Source organism: Macaca nemestrina, chromosome 3, assembly GCF_043159975.1.
Source record: "Macaca nemestrina isolate mMacNem1 chromosome 3, mMacNem.hap1, whole genome shotgun sequence".
In the NCBI taxonomy this organism is placed as follows: domain Eukaryota; kingdom Metazoa; phylum Chordata; class Mammalia; order Primates; family Cercopithecidae; genus Macaca; species Macaca nemestrina.
Window position 1 is genome coordinate 72,848,041 of NC_092127.1, and position 24,873 is coordinate 72,872,913.

Here is a 24,873-nt window from a genome sequence, read left to right on the forward strand (position 1 = left end):
TTTACAGTTCTGGAAATTCAGGGTCTTTAGAGTTGAATTGGTGGAGGTTTGGCTGAAAAGATCACTCATAATTAGAGTATGATTGATTTAGGAGATGATAGTGTGTCCAGAATTGGTGGGTTCGTGGTCTCGCTGACTTCAGGGGTGAAGCTGCAGACCTTCGCGGTAAGTGTTATAGCTCTTAAAAGCGTCTGGCGCATCTGGAGTTGTTCGTTCCTTCTGGTGGCGTCATGGTCTGGCTGTCCCCAGGAGTGAAGCTGCAGACCTTCACGGTGAGTGTTACAGTTCATAAAGGTGGAGGGTCAGGAGTTGTTAGTTCCTCCCATCCGGAGTTGTTCGTCCCTCCCAGTGGAGTCGTGGTCTCGCTGGCTTCAGGAGTGAAGCTGCAGACCTTTGCAGTGGGTGTTACAGCTCATAAAGGTGTCACGGACCCAAAGAGTGAGCAGCAGCGTGAAGACCGAAAGAACAACGCTCCCAGAGCATGGAAGGTGACCCAAGCATGTTGCTGCCGCTGGCTCCCGTGGCCTGCTTTTAGTTCCTCATCTGGCCCCACCCACATCCTACTGATTGGTCCATTTTACAGAGAGCTGATTGGTCCGTTTTGACAGAGCTCTGATTGGTGCGTTTACAAACCTTTAGCTAGACAGAAAAGTTCTCCAGGTCCCCACCCCACCCAGAAGCCCAGCCGGCTTCACATCTGACTGACACTTGGGCGGGACTTTGCGGCACCTAGCCGGGGCACTCTGGCAGCCCAGAGGGAGTTCGTTCCGGATCAGCCTAGCAGGTGCTGGTGGCCACCGCCAATACGGAGCCGGCGGAGCCCGCGCCCACCCGGAACCCGCGCCGGCCCCTGAGCGCAGCGCGCAGCCCGGGTTCCCGCCGCATCTCCCCATCGACACCTCCCCGCAAGCGGACAGAGCCAGCTCCGTCCTCGGCCAGCCACAGAGAGGGGCCCCAACAGTGCAGCGGCCGGCTGAAGGGCTCCTCAAGCGCGACCAGAGGGGACGCCGAGGCCGAGGAGGGGCCGAGAGCGAGCGAGGGCTGCTTGCACGTTGTCACCTCTCAAAGTATGGGGCAACGCTTTCAGGGGGATAAGCTCAAGGTATTATATTAGTATTAGGGCGGAAATTTAGTTATATTTATTATACAAAGTGGAGGATTACTTTAATAGAAGGGTGTTAAGATTTTTTAGAAAAATTGCAGGTCAATCGAGGGGCAGCTGTTAAGGCGTTCGTGGTTAAAATATGATTTCTGGACTCTGACTGGGTTGCATTTTAATCTCTTGTTTTTGGGGTTTGGCAAGGGTACATTCACCTAGGTTGATAGTACAGTTAGAGATGTAGGGAGGGGCGATTGCGGATTTAATCGGAAATAGTTCTTGAAATTCTGAGTGCATGCGTGAGCGTCCGTATGTGCGTGAGCGTCCCTACATGCGTGAGCGTCCGTACGTGCGTGAGCGTCTATTAATTCTTGTGTCCTTCAAGTATGAATTAATTAACACCTTATGGGTATTATGCGAGACCGGAATATTCAATGTAAGATTAGCTTCTACAATTGATTTGGCAGGAATCAAATCCGAGTTCCTCTACTGTGGATTCGGCAGGGACCAGGCCTTCCGCAATGGTGAGTGATAGCATCCCCCAAAGTTAAAAGTACCAAATGCATGACATGACAGTGCTCCCATGACTGGTTAATAGGGTGGTAGTCATTAGTCCATGGAAATGTCTTATTTAAGGGAACGTGTGGGCGATCTTAATTCTATGGCCCTGAAGTAAGAACCAGATACCAGGTATGGTTTCAGTATAGTCACCCCCAAGTGTCATGGGCCCGGAACCAGGAGGGTAACACTCTCGAGCAGGACGATGATTTCTCAGAGATTGGTAGATTAAGAGAGTACAGTTTGGTAGGGGATATCCATGTTGACGAGGGATTTCCTGACTGAAATGTGCTATGTCCGATGAATAAATGTATGCGCTGTGTAATATTAAGGGTTTACAGTATGGGTCAGTATCCATGTGGGTTAGATTTTATTGTACAGTCAATAGTAGATGTATGATAGTTGATTAAGAAATTACTAATATGTGCTTATATGCATATGGACTATGCATGTGGAAGATCATAATTTAGGAGGTGTTAATATTAAAAAAAAAAACCCTAAGAATTCTATAAATCAGTAGATAGAAGAAACAACATATACAATAATAAATGCAATATGATGTGCAATGAAATCGTCTTCTCACTGTAGAAGAATACTAATTAGCATTTTAAACATCAGTATACATAATAGGAAAAGATAGGTTTATATATTTTATGATTTTACTTAGTTTAGTAAAATACAGTATATCTGAATTCTCATTAAACTTTCCCAATTAACTATTAAAAATAGACAGTAGTACATTACCAAGTGTGTGTTTTTTCAGGTTATCCAAATTCATTAAAAAGAAACCTCCAAGACTGGACTCTGTTTATACTCTGATGACTATTTGCCAAAATTCTTTCCTGATTTTGTTTCATATAAGTGTTCATATTCCTAAACCTTTATTTTTCATCTCCCCATGCCTTTGATACATTGAGAGTGAAATAATCCATTAATTACAGCGTCACCTAAAAGCTTTATCATTAGGTGCGATCACTTCTAGCGTTTCACTTCCATTTTATATGTACTTGTAAAATATTAGACAGCTTAATATGTACCTTCTCAAATCTGAAGTTATCATTCTCTCCTTCAAAATTGCCAAGGAATATGAATTTCCTGTTATTATGACTAGCATGACAGTTTATAAATGGTTTCATACAAGTCAAGTAATCTAAGGCCTTCTGCTCTAGTAGAAAGCACAATAAACTTGCAGCAGAACATTTCATGTTTCATTTGTGGGTCTTCTGCTAATAGAATATGTGCCGTTCAATTATGTGCTTAAATGGTGTAAACTTCAGTCTCCATATATGTATAATATTAATGATAACACCTATAGATTATGTTATGTGATAAGAAAACAATATGTGTTACATTAAACTCCTCCAACAATGTTGAGCTATAAAGATGTTTATTGTTAGTAGTACAGTTTCTATAATACAAATATAATCAATGTAAATTGCCAGAAACTACTGTACTAATGCATGCTATTATCATTTAAGATAATATAGCACACTTAAAGGAAAGAAAAGTATGATTTGTATTGACCAGACTCAATCAAACCTTTTAAAAGTCATCTATACCAATTCCGTGGACTTCCTCCACTTCTCCCCAAGCATAAATGAGGTATTTGATTTTACAAAGTGCTAATATGTAAAGAGGTTGTTCGGTGATTTTGCAAGTTATATTGTAATCAGATCAGATCAATTTTCATCTTTCTCCTGGAAAGTCGTGAATCAATAATAAGCTCACTTCTACAGAAAACAACAAATCATCATTTAAAGGCTACTTCTTCACACAGCCCATGAATTGTAAAGTATCATCATAAAAGCACTAAAATGATAGCATTAAACCATTTTTTACAAAATTATTACACAATGTAGTTGAAAAACAGGTATGGGCTTTGTGAGATATGCTCTAGAAACTTAATTCAGGGAATGTAAAATAAGCCATTTCAAACTTAAGAAACATTACGTGCTGCCCATCACGTCCCTCTAAGCTGCTACTGAATAGAATTTGAAAGCTGCACAACCAAGCTAGAGGCACCAGGACTGCCTCAGAATTGATGATAGCAAGTTGGGAAAGTAATCAGTGGACTTCAGTATATAATACTTGAAATGCGTGTGTTTGAAAAACAAAAAAAAATTGAAAATAGAAGATATACTAAAGTTGATAACAGAATAAGGGAAGAAAAATACAGTAAGAGACAAGAAAATGGAAATAGATAAGAGAAATATTGAATGAGAAGTTATATGTGATGATAATCAAACCATCAGAAACTTCCAAGGAAGGAAGAGAGACAATCTGTGTAATAAAATGATAGGGCAAGAAATTGGAGAGGTGGTTATTACAAAGTTCTCAACAAAAGAACTAAACTTCAGGAATGTTCGTGGAGATAGAAAAGGGCCATGTTAACCAGTGCAATTGTGTGTAGTTAAGTAGGCTGTAGGCTGTAGCCTTCACAGGGTCACCTTGTTGGTGTGCCATGTCAAGCAATGAGCCCTGGCATGGGGCTGCATCAGTCCTGAGGAAGGGGCTTTGTTTTCTAATTAGTCCTCCCCAAAGAGGAGCTTCTTAAAATTTTTTTACTCATCAATCCACCTAAAAAAGAATGTTTTCTCCTGCTCCTGTTCCTCCTCCTGCTCTTCCTCCTCTTCTTCCTCTTTCTTCAGGCAAAGTTACAGTACATACTTGGTGCAGTCTTTCCCCCCACTAAATGGAATAAGGTTACAGAGGAGAGTGAAAAAAATGTTTAAAGCCAGAAAGTGATATCAGAACTTTGAGAAAATGTGCATTTTGTGGTATGGGTCACAGGTAGGTAGATGATTTAAAGTTTCCAGTGGATAATAATTAAGCCAGGATAGAAACTGATAGAAAATACAAGGAATGTGTTGCAAGTATCATCAAGCTGGATTTGGTAATTACTTGTATGTGGAGATTATAAAAAAGAGGAGTCATTAAAAAATAATGCTCCTAGCCAGGAAGATATAGTACCTAATCAAACAATGGTATAGTATAAAAATAAGTATAAAATATTAAATATTATAAGTAAAAAAGTATAAAATAGTATTTTAATATAAAAATAGGAAAGAGAATAATTTTGTAGGTAATGTCATGTGAATTAAGTCTCTTATGTTGAAAGGACACATGAAAACACAACGTGAAAATTAAAGGATGTATTTTGAAGGCAGCTGTATAAATTTGGGGATAAACCACCTAATATAAATCTGATAAAAAAATTGTTAAATACTAAATCATTTTATTTAATTATTTTATCCCTTCAAAAAATTTTGAGGTCTTTCTTATGTGGATCATCGAACAATGCTCTAGATATTTACAGATAAACACCTAACAGCGCCATTGGGTAGATATAGATCCATCCTGTCACTCACATAATAAGCTTATGAAGTTCCTAGTTGAGAATCTACCAAGGCTATACAAAGTACTGTGCCATTCTAAGATTTCACTTAAAGTGTATTTGACTTTCATCTGCATTCATTAAAAATTGATATGATAAATAATAAGCTTTATTGTTAAATTATGAAAATTTGTAACTAAATGATCTTAAGAGTATAATGTGTCATGTTCATTAAACGCTCAAAAAATAATATATTTTGAAATGTCCTAGCATCTTCTCAAAATTTTCAACCTAGTTTCTATGGGTAAATGCAATTTTAAATTTAAAATCATTACTATGAATTGCTGTTGAATTTTAACTGGCATGTTGTGAGAGACTCTCTGCAATAATTTTGGGACATCCAGGAGTATGAAATTTTATTTAAAATAATGTAATACTGTCTATATGAAACCTCCCATATTTCTTTCTAATGATAATTTATATTTTGTCTATTTACACATTGATTTAAAACAAATATCTGATAAGATGTAATTTCATTCAGTTATGGTGAGTACAGAGTGATGATTTTCCATCATGCTAATAGAATAGAATAGGAAAAAAGGAAGACTCATTCAGTTGTGCAGAAGTACCTCAATGGTACCACCACCTTTATAGTTGAGGACAACATTTTTGCTTCTCTACATGACCATCATACTATGCCTTAGAAGTACAGATATGAATGAGTGGACAGAGATACTGTCTGGAAATGATTTGATGACCTAGTATCATCTTTTTAATAGCAGTTAGGCTATGGAAATGGCACTGGTGAGACCTCGCTGAGTCAATTGATAATAAACAGTGCTTACTCAGCTCATAAATGTATTCTAAATCAAACACCCCAGGAATGTCTAAAAATTCTTATTAAATATTAGTACTATATTTTTCCATGTGTTTAAAGTGGAACATGTGCATGAACAATAAATCTGAACTTATGTTTTTTAATGATTAAGGTAAAATAGTCCATCCTTGGGAAAAATGAATTTATTGACTTTGGAGTTTCTTCTGCATTTTACGTCTTTGATAATAACAACAACACTCTTTTTTTTTTTTTTTTTGAGACAGAGTTTCCCTCTGTAGCCCAGGCTGGAGTGCAGTGGCGCCATCTCGGCTCACTGCAAGCTCCACCTCCCGGGTCTACGCCATTCTCCTGCCTCAGCCTCCTGAGTAGCTGGGACTACAGGCGCCCGCCACCACGCCCGGCTAATTTTTTGTATTTTTAGTAGAGACGGGGTTTCACTGTGGTCTCGATTTCCTGACCTCGTGATCCGCCCACCTAGGCCTCCCAAAGTGCTGGGATTACAAGCGTGAGCCACCGCGCCCGGCCACAATAACACTCTTAAGTGATTGTTATATTGTGTCTTTAAAATCAAACTATATCAAAGAGAAAAGAAATGATCCAAGTCTATTCTTTGAACATTGTACCAGAATGATATAAAAGTCTATTTGCATTTATTTGTTTGTGTGATTACTTTTTGTTTTAACAAGTTACCTGTTATACTGATTCAAAATTCGGGTCTATTTCAGTTGAGATATTGTAATTTTGGTTTACAAATTGGTTTGCTAATCTAAATTTTACGTCACTCTCACTGGTACTTTACTTACCTCCTGTAGATTTTAACAACAAAAAATAATAAACTTGAAGTAAGAAAATTATACTTCCTCAAATCATTTGTAAGCACTGACGTTTACAAATTTTCTTTTCACAAAATGTTAAGTAAATCTCATTTTATAACATAAACTCTCCGAACACAATAGGTTTTCTTGGAAATTACTGCACAGTGATTTTAAATTGCTAACAATATGGTTTCATATTAAGAATGCTTGATGGAATTACAAATAAGATTCAAAATCCAAGGTGTTTTATTTTGCCTATTTAATGGCTGTCAACTAGAAAATTTTACTGTAATGATGAATGGACAAGGACTCAACTATAAATTCTAAATAAATATCTTGTATTCTACCCAGAATACAATCCAGTGTTTAAAGATGAGAGTGCACACTGATGGATAAGATAACTAAATTCTTTTATATAATATAAAACTAATCTGTCAAGATTTAAATAAACTATGTTAAGCCTTTGAGGCGTAAAAATATTGATCAGTGTGTTGTGAAACTGAGTAATAGATATATATCTTTTAGGATGAATTTTGTTTGTTTCTGATAATATTTCATTAATATTTGATTTATTGCCTATACTACTGCTTAAGACAAGACCTCTAGATAATAAGCAATTCTATTCAAGATATGTTAGCATAAAATATTCTATAATGTGTTCACTCTTTTAAAATTTACCCATTAATGATATTTTCAAAATTATATGTTAAATGTATTTCTAAATAAAGTGATAAAATAATGGTATTTCTATACTATTTCCTAAAATCAACTAAAAATAAAAAAAAAAATATATGTATATATAATTAAGCCCTATGGCATACATTTCTTTTGAGCCAAATAAGGTAGGATCCTGATAGGGTACATATTTCTACATAATTCTGATCTCCTAGGCAAAATTCTGTACACATGATTTTACAACCACTGGTTTCTTACTTGGAATAGCATGTCAGATTGTTGTTTTTTAAGGCATCTCAGAAGTAAATTATACACTGATGTTTAGGAGGAAAGTCTTATCAAAATTATCAAAATGAGAAACCAGGCGAATCCTCCATATTTACAGGAGTAGACTGGATCAATAGTGTATGATTAGGAAAGCAGAACCACTCAAGATATCTCTCAAATCTATTGGAAAGGCTGGGGAAATAATGTGATGAGGAGAAGCAAATAAATAAATGAATACATAAATAAATGAAAGCAAAGAAAATCTTCAGTTAACCTTTAGTCAACTAGAATGAAGAATTATTTAAAATAAATGTTTTACTGAATTGCATGGTTATTTTCTTAGAACAATATAAATACCATGATGAGTTCAATAACTAAGGTTAGCATAATTTCCTCTAAACACTAATGGTTCAATCACAAGCACAGATCATTAAATTATTAGTTCAATTTACAAAGTAGAGAATATGGAATTTTATGAGGACTAGAGAGCTTTTCTAGCTGAGTGAAAATATTCATTCTCATGATCCTCTGGTATCTGATTTGAAACAGCGGGTGATATGATGGTCCCACCAGATTGCGTAAATGAAATTGGTTCAATGATTGGAAGAATGTGGCTCACAGAATATATTATGTGGGAGGATCTGGGTAACTAACAGCTCCTTGAACCTCCATACCACTAAGCTCACTTTGCCAGAAGAAGCAGTAATGCTTCCCTTGAATGATGAAACTCATATCTTGCTTTAATAACAATTCTCTTGCCTAAGGTAAGTTCCCTACAGTGGGAAGCTGATGCTCCCCATGCCCCAAACCCCATTTCCCCAAAGATTATCAGTAGAATTAAATATTAGCCTGTCTCTGTGAGAGGTATAAACACAGGATTAAAAACACAAACCTCAGGAAATTGCTAAATGTATAAATAAACTCTGAGGATAATGAAAACAAAAAAGAGAGAATATTACAATTTTACACTAGAGTCAGTTTTTAAAAAGTGAGTATTTTCTTCCACAATCTGGATTCAGTGAACCAGCTGGAACATCAGTGTGTGGTTCCAATTATCCCAGTCTTTACTTGCTTTATTAACAGGAACATGGCCTCAAAGAAGATTGAGGTGACAGAAATTAGAGAAAAATTATTAAAGAAAGCAACAAGAGATTTTGGATATATCCACTCTTGCCCAAACTATGTTTGAGGAGAGAGCCCAGAAGATACTCAGTCATCCTGAGAAACATTTAACCAAGGGGGACACTAGTTTCCGTATATATCACTATATTGATTATTTTCAGTGGGTTGGGATGCTGTTGGGAGATGGTGTTATTAAAATTTGCTCCTAGGGTTTAGTAGAGATCATTTGGGGCACCAGAGACCACATATTTGTATTACAGTGCCGAAGTAGTGGATCCCAAAAGAGGTACAGCCAGTTAATAATAAGAATTTATATCAGAAGGAATCTTTAATGTTGCTCAAATGTGCACAGCATTCCTGGACCAAAATAAATGGATACTAATTTGGCATTCTGCTAATTGGTATAACTATAACTAGTTCAGTCATGTTAACAGAAGCCTGACCTGGAATCAGATATTGCAGTCATGGTTTCTTACACAGTTTTCAGAATTAAGTCAGTTCACATACTCAGGATCCACTGAAAGAAGTAAATGTTCAATATACTTGAAATTGTGTCTTGCAATAACATCACCAGTATGTTTTTAAAAGTTTTCTCTTACATCCCAGATTTATGTGAATAAAGAGTTCACAGTTTGGGCACTCATCTAGGAGAAATTATTCCCCCAAACACAGATTAGTATGATAAAGTTAGTTCAGAGTTCCTCCCTCATTCTCCTGGGCTATCTAATCAAAGTGTAACCTAGGATAGGGAAAGCACAACCTATAAACTTTATAGGAGTGTCAGAATGCTGTCAAGATTGAGGTGACTAAAATGTGTTTCTGCCTTATTTTGTGGTCTAGTGATTGAAAAACAGGAGAGTTAAAACATTGTGCTATTTTTTGCAAAGCAAAATGAGAGTCAAGTACAAGTGTTAAGTAGCCTCATTGGAAAATAAAAAATAGCATTAGCAAAAGAAGCTCTTTTAATCACTTGGTGAACAATTATCCTTCCTACTGTCAGAACAAGAGAGGAGTAGAGAAAACCATTTTTGGGAGGCAGGTTCTGAATCTGTGTAGTATACGTAAGGAAAATGATCTTGCCGATAGAGAGCAACACAGCCAATAGTGGTCATAAACCGTGTTGTTTAGATGATGTTTTTCATACTGAGGATGGTGAATTATTAGTGTGTTCTAAAAACAGATTATGTGAGCCCACCAATTATTTTTGCATGGAATAACTAGAGTGGATTAAAATTGAATAAATTGAAATAGAATCACTATAGTATATAATAATATTTTAAATCTTCATTGGGATATTAGAAATATACTGCATTAATAATTGTGATTACAAAAAAAAAAAAAAACCCAATAACTTATTCCCCTAGGCTATGAAAACAACTTGTATGTCACAAAAGAGTTTTAAATTTTTGAATTTAATATATTGTCTCAAACATGCTAATTTGGTTACAAAAGTAAATAGTGATAACTAGTCAATAAAAAATGGAAGTTGATATTGTAAGACTTTTTCAATACTTATAGTACCCTTAAAACAAGCTAGACATTGCATTTAAGGAATCAATATGTTGATATGGAAATTGTAAGGCTAATACTTTGAACTTTGAATTTGTAGTTTGATGAATAGTTGTTAAATATTTATTCTTTGATGATTTACTCCCTGGATTAATTTGTAAAGCTTATTCTACTTAAAAAAAAAGAGCAATGTGGAAGTATCAATTTCCTTTACATTGGATTATACAAACATTCTTTAATGCTGGGCAAACAAAAAAGAAAAAGAAAAAAGATTCATTTAGAAAAAATATATAAGGAAGCTTAATGTTTATTTTATTCTGTCATAAATTTTGAGGTAGTAAAAGATAAAAGGGCAAGAATGAAAAATGCTTGTAGTCTGTGTTTTAAACATTCTTTTGTTTGACATTTAACATGTATACCATGCTCTTTGGAATAATGATGCATTTGTAAATACATAACTGTCTCATTCTTTCTTCACTTGATCAACTTTTATCTTTTTTTTACATTGTGTTATACATTAAATATGCAATGATTGCTTTCTTTAAAATAATTGCAATTATAGAAAAAGATTAAAATGAGATATTTTGTGAACTAATACATATCACACATGGAAATAATTAGTAAAATATCCCTGAGTCATTCTATTTTAAAAGAGTAAAAGCAACATTTCCTGAATTATATAAAACAAAAATGATAACAATGAACAGGTAAAATTTTGTTAGGGAGTAACTGGAAATCTATACAGAATCCCTGAGAAGAGAACAGGGGTATGACCTAGGTAAATTTTAGTCTACACTGAATGCTCCTTTGCCTTTGGTCCTTGAGGCAATATGGAAACAGTCTGAGATTTTTAACAAGTAAGTTAAAATCTCAGTTTGAGAAAGGATCAAACTGATTTGAAAAGGGAGAAAAACTGTCTGGCATTTCCTATCCAAGTTAACTATTAACTGAAGCTTCAGATGGCTCACATTTTTTTTTTTTTTCATAATGGTATGAAGACCTGATGCACCTAAATTCTTCAAAAAATAATCTCAGGGCTGGGCGCGGTGGCTCAAGCCTGTAATCCCAGCACTTTGGGAGGCCGAAACGGGTGGATCACGAGGTCAGGAGATTGAGACCATCCCGGCTAACACGGTGAAACCCCGTCTCTACTAAAAAATACAAAAAACTAGCCGGGCGAGGGGGCGTGCGCCTGTAGTCCCAGCTACTCTGGAGGCTGAGGCAGGAGAATGGTGGGAACCCGGGAGGCGGAGCTTACAGTGAGCCGAGATCCCGCCACTGCACTCCAGCCCGGGCGACAGAGCGAGACTCCGTCTCAAAAATAAATAAATAAATAAATATATATATATATATATATAAATCTCAGGATATTGAGAAAGGAGGAAAAATGTTTTCATTTTTTTAACACAAGATACCCCAAATGAATCTTAAAATGAATCCTTTTTTTGCTTATTATTTTGTCAGAAACTTATTTTCTCCTGACAATTTATCTACATAGAACTTATTTTATATTTCCAAATTTTATTTTTATATTTCAGTATTATGGGCTTAGGCTTCCTTACATTTTGAAGCTGCAATACTGAAAATAATTCTTACTGCCCCCATCTGGAGTTAGTTCCAAACCCATAAGTTAAAGACTGCCCACACTTCAGATGACAGCCACAAATTTGGGTTCCCCAGGCCACCTGAACTTCTGATCAACTGGCCACAAATCCAGGGAGTTCTCATGACCCCCTGAAGCTGGATAGTTTCTAGAAAGACACCAAATTAGGAATCTGCTATACTTACAATTACAATTTTATTATAAAGGATACAAATTGGGAGACATATGAAATGAAGAGACACATGAGGCATGATCTGGGAGAATTCCAAATGAAGAGTTTCTGTGTCCTCACCTCATTGACTTATAGTGTATTCTGAATTTAAGACACTGAGTATGAGCTGAGATTGAGTAATACCTTTCCTTTGAGATAAAGATAAACTACTGGTTTTGTGGGAAATTGATTTTAAGGTGGCTGTTCTTGATGAGAAAGGGACTTCATTCTTCAGGATGAAAATTTCCTAATAAAACAAAGAAGTCCTTTGTGAAATTTACTCTATGATCTTTTTTTGCGGCTACACTTAACATAGTAAACATTTAATTTTCAAATAAATCGAACCAGCACCACAGGGGTATGTTGTTTTGTAAAGCCATTCAGCAACTGAGTTTGATGGAAGTGTTGACCTCTTCAGTATGTGGCTTTCAAAGTAACTCAGAGTATTGAAACCAAGCTGACAAATGGGATTTATGAGATAGAATGAATGATTAAGAACCTAGAAGTTTTATACATTTTATAACATGTTATATGCCAACTTTTCATTGGATAGAACCAAATAAATTGGCTAAAACTGACATTCCTAACTCCCTTTCCAGAGATGCATTTTAGCTTTTAATTATGAAATACTACAGGAGTGTTTTAAAAATTAGAAACTACACAGAGGTTTTTAAAATTAATACTGTGGAACACAAACATTTGGCTTCAAATACAAAAGTATAACACTAATAAATCAAGCAGTATGTTTATCTTAAATCCCATTGTTTTTGTAGTGACTAACAAAGATAAGTATAATTTGAATCTCTATAACATACATAGATTTGTTTTTAATGTTTCTTGATTATCAATAAACTGTTCCTAAAATTATAACCCTGAGAAAGATGCTTTTGATAATGTTAGGTAGATTTAAAAATGACAAGAAGAGACTATATCTATATTTAATATAAAAGATAGAACCACGATGTGCTGCTGGTGACACAGTACAGAATAAAATCACAGTAAATATTAAATGATACCTTTGATTCAAAACTCACTGGCAAGCTGATCAGACCTAAGTTAACCAGGTTGTCAATTCATCTTACTGTTAATAAAGAGTAATGTATTTCACCTGGAATCCAAATAAATGAAATAATTTTCAATTCAAGTGATTTGCTTTATTTATTTTGTACTTAAAGATGAGTATGTACCTAAAAGCAGATGTGTTTGTAATCCTGTTTTTGCATTTTCTGAGAGAGATCTCAAATATATTTGTTGCCTCAACTCAAAAAAGTGAACACATTTTAATGAATGCAATAGGCATTCATTAATGTAGTTCTCCTGTGATTTCAGCACAACATTGTGAGAAGAAAAGGTACGAAGATCTAGGAGACATCAGGCAACGATCGATTAGACAATAAGTTTGGCTGAAACGAATGTAGGAAAATCTTCTCTTGTAAAAGAACAACTTTGCCTCTAATCCCAGCACTTTGGGAGGCTGAGGCAGGCAGATCATGAGATCAGGAGATCGAGATTAGCCTGACCAACATGGTGAAACCCCATCTCTACTAAAAATACAAAAATTAGGCAGTCATGGTGGCATCTGCCTGTAATCCCAGCTACTCGGGAGCCTAGGGCAGGAGAATCGCTTGAACCTGGGAGGTGGAGGTTGCAGTGAGCTGAGGTCATGCCCCTGCACTCCAGCCGGGGCAACAGAGTGAGACTTCGTCTCAAAAAAAAGAAAAAAAAAAAAAAAAAAAGAACAACTTCATCAAAAAGTACAATGCAAACAATTCTACTTCCAATTATGTATGTGTTTATAAATTTCATTTTAAAATGCAAAGATGCTATGTAAGCATAATCTCACAAGTCTTAAATTCACTCTACCTGTAATTAGGGACATGCTGGTAAATGCATACCAATTTTTTTTCAGCAACAACAACAACAACAAAAATAACTCTGATTCTCAGTTGTAACATCTGCTCATTTCTGGAGTGTAAACATTTTTACTATGGTTGATTTCAACATAATAACATAAAGTCATTGAATGCAGAATTAGGAGGAAAGGTGAAGGAGCATACCATTATAGAGTAGTTCCACACACACACAAAAGTAAATATCCTCAAGAACATAGAAAATAGTACAATATAGTAGAGTAATTGTAAAGTAATTCTTTTTAAGTATTAGTTTTATTTTAATGTAAATTACTTAATTATAATTTTTATAATTTAATTTTCGATAATGGCCATCTTCAACCATCGGTCAGCTTGCAAAGTTTTGCAAAGATTTTCTCCTTATCCTTACTTTCTAGCAGTTTGTCTACGGAGTGTGTGGCAGACACTAAGGTTACCCCTCAATAATTTCTGGCCTCCTGATGTTCACACTGCTGAGTATTGCTGTCTCCTTATGTCTCGACAGGATCTATGGCTTGTTCTCACCAAGAGAATATGGAAAAAGTGATAAAATGATACTTTCCTGATGAGTTTTTATTAGATCATGCTATATAGCAAAGGTAATGAGATGTTATGCCTGGAGTGTGTTAAGTTAAAAAAGACTCCAGCAGATTAGAGCTAGAGTTTTCTTGCAGGTTCAATGCATTAAGGAACTACATTGAAGAAGTTTACACAAGGACCCGGAGGCCAATTGCCCCTAGGAGTTGAAGGCAGCCTCCAGCTTATAGTCAGCACAGAACTGGGGACCTTTTTCTTACAATCACAGGAAATGAATTGTGTCCACAACCTGAATGAGCTTAGAAGCAGGTAATTCCATAGGTAATCCTTTGGAAGAGGAGGAAGTATGACTGACACTTTAACTGTAGCTTTGTGAGACCCTTAACAGAAGACTCAGTAGCTATGCCTGGATTCTTGATCTGCAGGCACTCTGGATATATATGTGAACATCTTTATCTAGAACTGAATTAGGGCTTTATTTTGATTATGATCTACTTTGCTGATACTTTAAGAAACAGGACCCAAAGCTAACCACACAATCCCTAAATATGCTTAGAACTCATATAATTCATGTATTGTTTTATTTCTCCTGTTCCCATTTTGTTCATTATATACCCTCCTGAAGCCACATGGCAGAGAATACACTTTAATTGAAATACACATTTATGTATGCTTGTGTTCATCCTTTTACTATGATTAGTAGAATTAATTATGTTATGAACATTGCTAAAGTCATAAAAAAAACAGTATGTTTGGTTTTTCCTAGATCTCATCCAGAAGCAGATGAAGAATATAAATATATGATAATACACATATATTGGGCTTCTGTTATTCTGAACTTTCTTGAATTTGCAATAAAGCTCCATTTCATTATTTAAAAAAATTCAAAAGTGAAATAATTTTGCAACTCTATAAAAATCTGATGACTTGTTTTAAGTAATTTGAATTCCTAAAAATCCTAATTTTCTAAATGTTCAAGAGTAATACATATATGCAGAAAAATGAAATTATACTTTGTACCATGCCAACAGTTTACTATTTCATCTGTATCTATCCACACATTATATTTTGTTAGTTGCTTCTCAGATTTCTCACCTCTGAAAAAATGACGGGACATTCATACTTTTGCTGAAAATAAATAGCTATGTTGAAATAGTGAATCATCCAATTTCAAGAAAGACAGCATCATTACTGCAGTTCTTATAAACACGTCGTTCAGGCAGGGTGACTGTAATCCCAGCACTTTGGGAGGCCGAGGCGGGCAGATCACGAGGTCAGGAGATCGAGACCATTCTGGCTAACACCGTGAAACCCTGTCTCTACTAAAAATACAAAAAAAAAAAAAAAAAAAAAAAAAAATTAGCCGGGTATAGTGGCAGGCACCTGTAGTCCTAGCTACTCAGGAGGCTGAGGCAGGAGAGTGACGTGAACCCGGGAGGCGGAGCTTGCAGTGAGTTGAGATTGCGCCACTGCCTTCCAGCCTGGGCGACAGAGCAAGACTCTGTCTCAAAAAAAAAAAAAAAAAAAGGTAATTCATTACTTCAGAAAATAATAGATGTGTCTGTCTATTTTAGTAATCTCCTGTAATAAACTTCAGTGAGTGATGCCAAGTATACTATTTCCCAGTACCACATATGGTGTAATAAAGGATTAAATATTGGAAACTCCATTTTTTTTTTTTAATTTTCTGACCCCAAGGTATAGGGGGACACTAAAAAGAGCTAAACATCCTACTGCAATTACATTTTTGCTTAATCTTTAAAAAATGTAGCTTCAGTGTCACATAGGATAAATATCAATATGAGCAAAATTCTCCCACTTTACTACATTCTACATTAAAAATTATTACCAAGAGACTAAGACTTATCTTTCATAAGTTATCATTTTATGGACACTTGACATTAAAGGCAGTTAATATAATAAGCTACTTCACAGTTACAGTATTCATAGCAGAAATTTTGAGTAAGCACCAAGCCCTTTGTTTCATTTGTTTGTTGTTTTTGATGCAGAAGTACATGTGTCTTTGTTTACATAGGTAAACTTGTGTCACAGGAGTTCGATGTATAGATTATTTTGTCACCCAGGTACTAAGCTTAGTATCCAATAGTAATTTTTTCTGAGCCTCTCCCTCATTTCACCCTCTGATAGGCCCCACTGTTTGTCATTCCCCTGTCTGTGGCCATACATCATTTGTCTCCCACTTACATGTAAGAATATTTAATATTTGGTTTTCTTTTCCTGCATTAGTTTGCTAAGGATAATGCCCTCCAGCTGCACTCATGTTCCTGCAAAGGTCATGATCCCATTGTTTTTTATGGCTGCATTGTATTCCGTGATGTATGCGTACCATATTTTCTTTATCCAGTCTACATTGATGGGCATTTAAGTTGATTCCATAACTTTTCTGTTGTGAATAATGCTACAATGAACATGCACGTGCATGTGTCTTTCTGATAGAATGGTTTATAATCCTTTGGTCATATGCCCAATAAGGGGATTGTTGGGTTGAGTGGTAGTTGTGTTTCAAACTATTTGAGGAATTGTCAAACTGCTTTCCACAATCATTGAACTAATTTACACTCCCACCAACAGTGTATAAGTGTTCTTTTTCTCTGCCACCTTGACAGCATCTGTTATTTTTCTGACTTTTTAATAGTAACCATTCTGACTGGTGTGAGGTGATATTTCATTGTGGTTTTGATTTGCATTTCTCTAATGATCAGTGATATTGAGCTTTTTTCGTTTGCTTTTTGGCCACATGTACGCACTTCTGAAAGTGTCTGTTCATGTCTTTTGCCCACTTTTTAATGAAGTTCTTTGGTATTTCTTGTACATTTGCTTAAGTTCCTTGCAGATGCTGGATATTAGAGCTTTGGCAGACACAAAATTTGCAAAACTTTTCCCCCGTTAGGAAGGTTGTCTGCTTACTTTATTGATAGCTTCCTTTTATTTGCAGAAGTTCTTTAGGTTAATTAGATCCCATTTGTCTACTTTTGCTTTTGTTGCAGTTGATTATGGTGTATTCATCATGAAATCTTTGCCCATGTCTATGTCAAGAATGCTATTACCTAGGTTGTCTTCCAAGGTTTTTATAGTTGTGGGTTTTACATTTCAGTCTCCATCTTAAGTTGATTTTAACATATGGTATAAGGAAGGGGTTCAGTTTCAATCTTCTTCATAGGGCTAGCCAGTCATCCCAGCATCATTTATTGAATAGAGAGTATTTCCCAATTGCTTGTTTTTGTCAACTTAATAAAAAAATAAGATGGTTGCAGGCATGTACCTTTATTTGTGGACACTCTATTCTGTTCTATTGGACTATGTGTCTGTTTTTGTACCAGTAGCATGCTATTATGTTTACTGTAGCCCTGTAATATAGTTTGAAGCTGGGAAGCATGATGCCTCCAGTTTTGTTATTTTTGCTTAGAATTGCTTTGATGCTTTGGGCTGCTATTTGGTTCTATATGAATTTCAAAATAGTTTTTTTCCAGCTTTGTGAAGAATGTTGTTGGTAGTTTGGTAGGGATAGCATTGAATCTGTAAATTGCTGTGTGCAGTATGGCTATTTTAATGATATTGATTCTTCTGTTCAATGAGCATGTAATGTTTTTTCCAATTGATTGTTGATTTCTCTCAGTAGTGTTTCATAGTTCTCTTTGTAGGGATCTTTCACCTCCATTGTTAGTTGTATTCCTAGGTATTTTACTGTTTTTGTGGCAATTTTGACTAGGATTGCATTGCTAATTTGGCTCTTGGCTTGGCTGTTGTCGATGTAAAGGAATGCTGGTGATTTCTGTACATTGATTTTGCATCCTAAATTTGCTGAATTTGTCTATCAGCTTAAGGAGCTTTAGGGCCAAGACTCTGGGGCTTTCTAGATATAGAATCATGCTATCTGGAAACAGGGATGGTTTGACTTTCTCTCTTCCTATTTGGATGCCCTTCACTTTTTCCTTTTGCCTGATTGCTCTGACCAGGACTTCCAATACTATGTTGAATAAAAGGGATGATAAAAGGCATCCTTGTCTTGTACAAATTTTCAAGGGGAATGCTTTAACTTACTCCATATAATGTTAGAAGGGGGTTTATCATAGATGGCTCTTAGTACTTTGAGGTATATTTCTTCACTACCTAGTTTGTTAAGAGTTTTCACCATGAAGGAATGTTGAATTTTATCAAAGGCCTTTTCTGTATCTATTGTGAAGATCATGTGGTTTTTGTCTTTTCTTATGTTTATGTGATGAGTCACATTTATTTATTTGTCTATGTTAAACTAACCTTGCATCCCAGAAATAAAGCCTATCTGATTGTGGAGATTAGCTTTTTGATGTGCTGCTGGATTTCGTTTGCTACTATTTTGTTGAGGATTTTTGTATCAATGTTCATCAAGGATATTGGCCTAAAGTAGTAGTTGTTGTTGTGTCTCTACCAGGTTTTGGTATCGGGATGATGCTGGGCTCATAGAATGCGATGGCAAGGATTCCCTCCTCCTCAATTTTTTGGAATAGTTTCAGTAGGATTATTACTGGCTCATCTTTGTACATATGGTAGAATTTGGCTGTGATTGCATCTGCTCCAGGGCTTTTTTGGTTGTTAGGCTGTTTATTACTGATTCAGTTTTGGAGTTCATTATTGGTTTGTTTGGGGATTCACATTTCTTCCTGGTTCCATCTTGGGAAGGTATATGTATCCAGGAATTTGTTTATCTTTTCTAGATTTTCTAGTTTGTATGCATAGAGGTGTTCATAATTGTCTCTGATCATTATTGGTATTTCTGTGGGGTCAGTTGTATTGTCTTCTTTGTTGTTTCTGATTGTGTTTATTTGGGTCTTTTTTTTTTCTTCTTTATTAGCCTAGCTAGCAATCTATCTATCCTGTATTCTTTTTTTCCCAAAAAATCAGCTCCTGGATTTGTTGATCTTCTGAATGTTTTTTTGTGTATCTCCTTCAGTTCAGTTCTGATTTTGGTTATTTCTTACGTTGTGCTAGCTCTGGGGTTGGTTTGATCTTGCTTCCTTAGTTCTTTTAGTTGTGATGTTAGGTTGTTAAACAGATCTTTTTAACTTTTTCATGTGGGTGTGTAGTGCTAAAACTTCCCTCTTAATACTGCCTTAGCTATGACCCAAAGATTCTGGTAGGTTTTATCTTTGTTTTCAATAATTTCAGTCTTCTTGATTTATGCCTTAATTTCATTATCTCATGTCCCACTGTGTGGTCAATTTTAGAATGTATGCCATATGCAGATAAGAAGGATGTATATGCTGCAGTTTTGGGTGAACAGTTCTGTAGATGTCTATCAGATCCATTTGGTCCAGTATTGAATTCAAGTCCTGGATATCTTTGTTAATTTTCTTCCTTGAGGATCTGGCTAGTAATGTTAATGGGGTGTTAAAGTTTCCCACTATTATGGTGTGGGAGTCTAAGTCTCTTTAAGGTCTCTAGGAACCTGCTTCATAAATCTGAGTGCTCCTGTGTTGGGTGCATATATATTTAGGATATTTAGGTTTTCTTGCTGAATCAAACCCTTTACCAGTATGTAATGCCCTTCTGTGTCTTTTTTGATCTTTTTTGGTTTAATGTCTTTTGTGTGAAATTAGGATTGCAACCTGTGTTTTTTTTCAGTTTTCCATTTGCTTGGTAGTGTTTTCTTCATCCCTTTGTTTTGAGCCTATGAATGTCATTGCATGGGAGATGGGTCTCTTGAAGACAGCATATCATTGGGCCTTGCTTCTTTATCTAGCTTGTCACTCTGTGCCTTTTAATTGGGGGCATTTAGCCTATTTACATTCAAGTTGAGTGTCGATATGTGTGGATTTTATCCTGTCATTATGTTGTTAGCTGTTTATTGTAGTGACTAATTTGTGTGGTTGCTTTATAGTCTCACTGGTCTGAGTATTTAATTGTGTTTTTGTGGTGGCTGGTAATGGTCTTTCCTTTCCATTTTTAGTGCTTCTTTCAGGAGCTCTTGTTAAGTAGGTCTGGTGGTAACAGATTCCATCAGCATTTGCTTGACTGAAAAGAATTTTATTTCTCCTTTGCTTAAGAAGCTTACTTTGGCCAGATATAGAACTTTTAAGTGGAATTGCTTGTTTTTAAAAATGTTGAATGTTAATTTCTTCTGGTTTGTATGGTTTCTGCTAAGAAGTCCACTGTTAGTCTAATGGACTTCCCTTTGTAGATGATCAGTCCTTTCTCTAGTTGCTTTAACATTTTTCTTTCATTTTGTCCTTGGAGAATCTGATGATTTTGTGTCTTGGGTATGAACTTGTGGATTATTTTGTGGGGGTTCTCAACATTTCCTGAATTTGAACATTGGCCTCTCCAGCTAGGTTGGGAAATTTCTCATGGATGATACCTTGAAATATGTTTTGCAACTTGCTTTCATTCTCTCCATCTCTTTCAGGGACACCAATGAGCCATAGATTTTGTATTTTTATATAATCCTATATTTCTTGGAGGTTTCATTTGTCCTTTTTTTTTTTTTTTTTTTTTGACTGTCTTGTTTCGGAAAACCAGTCTTCACGCTCTGAAATTATTTCCTCAACTTGTTCTATTCTGCTGTTAATACTTGTGATTGCATTATGAAATTCTTGTAGAGTGTTTTTCAGTTCTATCAGGTCAGTTACATTCTTTTCTATATTGCCTATATTGTCTGACAGCTTCTATATCATTTTATTGTAATTCTTAGCTTTCTTTGGATTGGGTTTCAACATTCTCTTGAATCATGATGATGTTTCCTATTCATATTCTGAATTATATTTCTGTCATTTCAGCCATCTCAGTCCAGTTCATCTCATCTCTCCTTGCTGGATAACTAGCACAGTAATTTGGAGGAAAGAAGACACTTTGGCTTTTTGAGTTGTCATAGTTCTTGTGCTTGTCATTTTTTGTCTTTGTGAGCTGTTATTCCTTCAGTCTTTGAACTTGCTGTCCTTTGGATTTTTTTTTAATCCTATTTGATTACGTTAGGGGTTTGATTGAGGTATAAGGAGGGTTCAAGCAACTGGCTTCATTACTGAATGATTTTAGGGGGTCAGCATTCAGCTTAGGACTCCTGGACTGTGTGGTCTATTTCTGGTGGAGTAGTATCAGGCCTTGGCTTTGATCTGGCTCCTACAGATTAGGAACCTGCTATGCTGGAGAAGCCACCTTTCTCCCGGGCAACTGATCACAGCATTCCAATGAGTGGTGCCAGCCAAAGCACTTCCTAGGGCAGTGACAAAGGGATCCATCTTGGTTTGCCTGTGCCAGCAGCAGCAGAAGTAGCAGCAGTGTGGCAGGCTTCACATTTGTTGGCTGTGGTGGGATGCTAGCCTGTAGGCACTCATTCAGAGCAGTGGTGGTGGCAGTATGGCTTGAGGGAGGGGGACCATGCTGACAACTGTGCATGGGTTCACACCCAAGGTGATGTTAGCATGGGGGTTCGGCACTAGTGGGAATGGGACACTGTGGCCAGTGGGACTGGTGGAATTTGTGCCTGCTAATATTCAGAGGGAAACAGTGGGTGTGAGGCTGGGGGTAGAGTGCACTCTTGCTGGCAGCAGTGGCTGGGAAGGGAAGGATAGGTCTGCCCATGCAAATGCACTGACAGAGCAGTGTAGGGGGGTGACTGTGGGTGAGTGCCTGCAGACAAAGTGGCATGGGGGAGACTCTGGGTAGGGGGAGGGCATGAACAAGCTGGTGCGTGTCTGTGTGGTGCTCTGCTGGAGCACTCTGCTGGTCAGACATGGTCCAGCAGTGCAGGAGCTATGGTGCAGACTCCCAGGAGGTACCTGGCAGCTGCACTGCTGACAGGCACAACCAGGCTGGGGCTCAGGAGAGGCCAACAGACCAAGAAGTGCTCAGGTTGGACTGGCCCCATGTTATGGGCAAGACTGCCATGCAAAGTTCATGTTCAACAGTTCCCTAGAACTAAAGTCTTTTCTGGGAGCAAGTTGAGCCTAGGCGATGGACATCCCTGGCCACGCTCCACTATAGACACTCCTGTGCCAAACCTTCTGGGTTCTGCCCAGGCTGTTCTGCCTCTACCTCTTCTCTAAGAAGGTTTCCTTACCAACTCAAGTGTCTGTGGTAGTCGAGAGGTCTCTTCCTGCCAGGAATCCAAAGGCCTGTGACAACAGGTTGCTTTGCCTGTTCAATTGACCACTTCCGCAGTAGTAGTTGGGTGCCAGGAACAAATCCCAGTGTATGGTAGCCCCATGTCGGGTTGCCAACTGTCTCCCTCTTTAGCCCAGCCTCTGTATCTTTCCTCTGTGTGCTTTCAGTGCCTTGCCTCTGAAGATCTGCTAGAAGTGTGCCAGTCTGCACAAAGTCTCTGTCCCTCAGTGTGAGATGTGCCACTTGCCTGTGGCTAGTCAGCAGTCTTGGAGAAAAAGGAGCTTTGTTTTTTAAATTTAGTTTTGCCGTTAGAAAGATGTATAGAAAATAAAATATTTAGTCATAAAAGTTGGCATTTATTTATATTTTCAAGACTATCATTTCACATGTAAAATTTAAGATTAATACAAAGTAATTTTACATCAATTACTTGAGTTAATAATGAATAACTTCAGCAAACTGAAAAAGTTTAAAGTAACAATACATTTTTGTTATGTTTGTCTCTGGATCCAGTTGTATTACTCCTATGATCTCAGTGCCATTTTAACAGTCTACAAACACTATAACTAGGAATAAACTAGAATTAGTAAAGCTTTTATATAAATGATGCATGGATAATATGGAGGGTTGCAAGCTAGTGGATTTTTCACAGTCTTCTATTTTGAAAGTAAGTTATAAATGAATATGAGCAGACTGGGGTGAGGTATGATACCAAATATTTGATTATCGAATATCATGATGCGATATACATTTTTCTATAAAACTTTAAGACATAAAATTGCAAGTGAGAATTAAAGCAAAAATTTATATACTCTACTCGTATACATTTTCCACAATGTAAAAGAAGAGAGATATGCAAATTTATACTTAAATTACATATAATAAGAACCAATTTTATTGAAGTCTATAAAACACTCCTAAAAAGTGTTACCTGAGAATAGGGCTTTTTTTTTTTTTTTTTTTTTTTTTTTTTTTTTGCTAGACCAGTAAAGTTACTTGGGACTCTTGCTTAGAAGGTCCCATTAATATCCATTATATATAGTCATGCTGCTGCTTCTGTTTAGCATTTTTTGTTTCTTAGAGGTAATCCCTCTGTAATACTTTAAATATCCAACTTTTATACATTTAAAAAACTGAAAAGAACAGTTCAAATCAATAAAACAATGTTATTCTCAATTTCAAGCAATGGGACTAGTTGGCATGTTACCCTTGCTATAATAAAACATATAAACTACACACACTAAAGAAAATATTAATAGCAATAAATATAACCAGAGGCCTCAAATGTAGTTGCTATTAAAGTTTTCAGGTAGTGACATACATAATGTTTAACTAGAGTTAACTCTACGTACAAATCTCTTGATTGCACTCCTAAGACCTTACCTCTCAAACCTAGCTACAAAATGCTATATAATAGCAAATAAAAAGATTACATGAATTATTAGAAGGAATATTAAACTATTTTATGAGACAGGGTCTTCCTCTGTCACCCAGTCTGGAGTTCAGTGGTGCAATCTCAGCTCACTGCAGCCTTGACCTCCCAGTAGCTCGGACCTCAGCCTTCCAAGGAGTTTAAACTACTGGTGCACACTATCACACCTGGCTAATTTTGTGTATTTTTGTAGAGATGGGGTTTTGTCATGTTGCCCAGGTTGGTCTCAAACTCCTGGGCTCAAATGATCCACCTCAGCCTCCCAAAGAGCTAGGATTGCAGGCATGAGCCACAATGCCTGGCCTAAACATGTTTTAATAGCGTGTTTGTTAGTATAACATTTAACACATTTATATTTTTCAAAAGATATAAATTCCAAGTGTCTAAACACTTTTTATAGCCCTTTCTTCTGAAAAATTTATTCCTATATTAGTCATCTCTGTGTTAAAAATAAAATTCCAGTTTGAAACATTACTCATGTATATAGAGTAACACAGTTCTATGAAGTGTGAGTCAAAGGGCAACTAGTGAAAGACTAATCAAAATAAGTACAAATTCCTAGGCACATACAACCTACCAGGATTAAATCAAGAAAAAAAAAAAAAAAACAACAAACAGAAAATCTGGACTGACCAATAATGAGTAACCAAATTGAAGAAATAATAGAAAGCATCCCATAAAAATAGTCCAGGACTGTTAGTTTAACTGCTGAATTCTACAGAACATTTAAGAAAAAATGAATATCATTTCTTCAAAAAGTATTCCAATAAATTGAAAATAGGAGAATCCTTCAAAACTCATTGTGTGATGCCAGTATTACCCTCATGCCAAAGCCAGACAAGGGCACAACAACAACAAAAGGAAATTATAGACCAAAAAAAAAAAAA

At 36.3% G+C, this 24,873-nt stretch overlaps 1 long non-coding RNA gene across 1 annotated transcript in view; it reads left to right on the plus strand.

The window, feature by feature from the left end:
• The first annotated feature begins 668 nt into the window (after positions 1-668).
• Positions 669-24,873, plus strand: part of LOC139362176 (uncharacterized) — an 89,793-nt gene continuing 65,588 nt past the window's right edge. Inside the window, exons 1-2 of the long non-coding RNA XR_011620536.1 lie at positions 669-1,102; positions 1,567-1,623. This is a non-coding gene — a long non-coding RNA (uncharacterized lncRNA). The remainder of the gene's footprint in view (positions 1,103-1,566; positions 1,624-24,873) is intronic.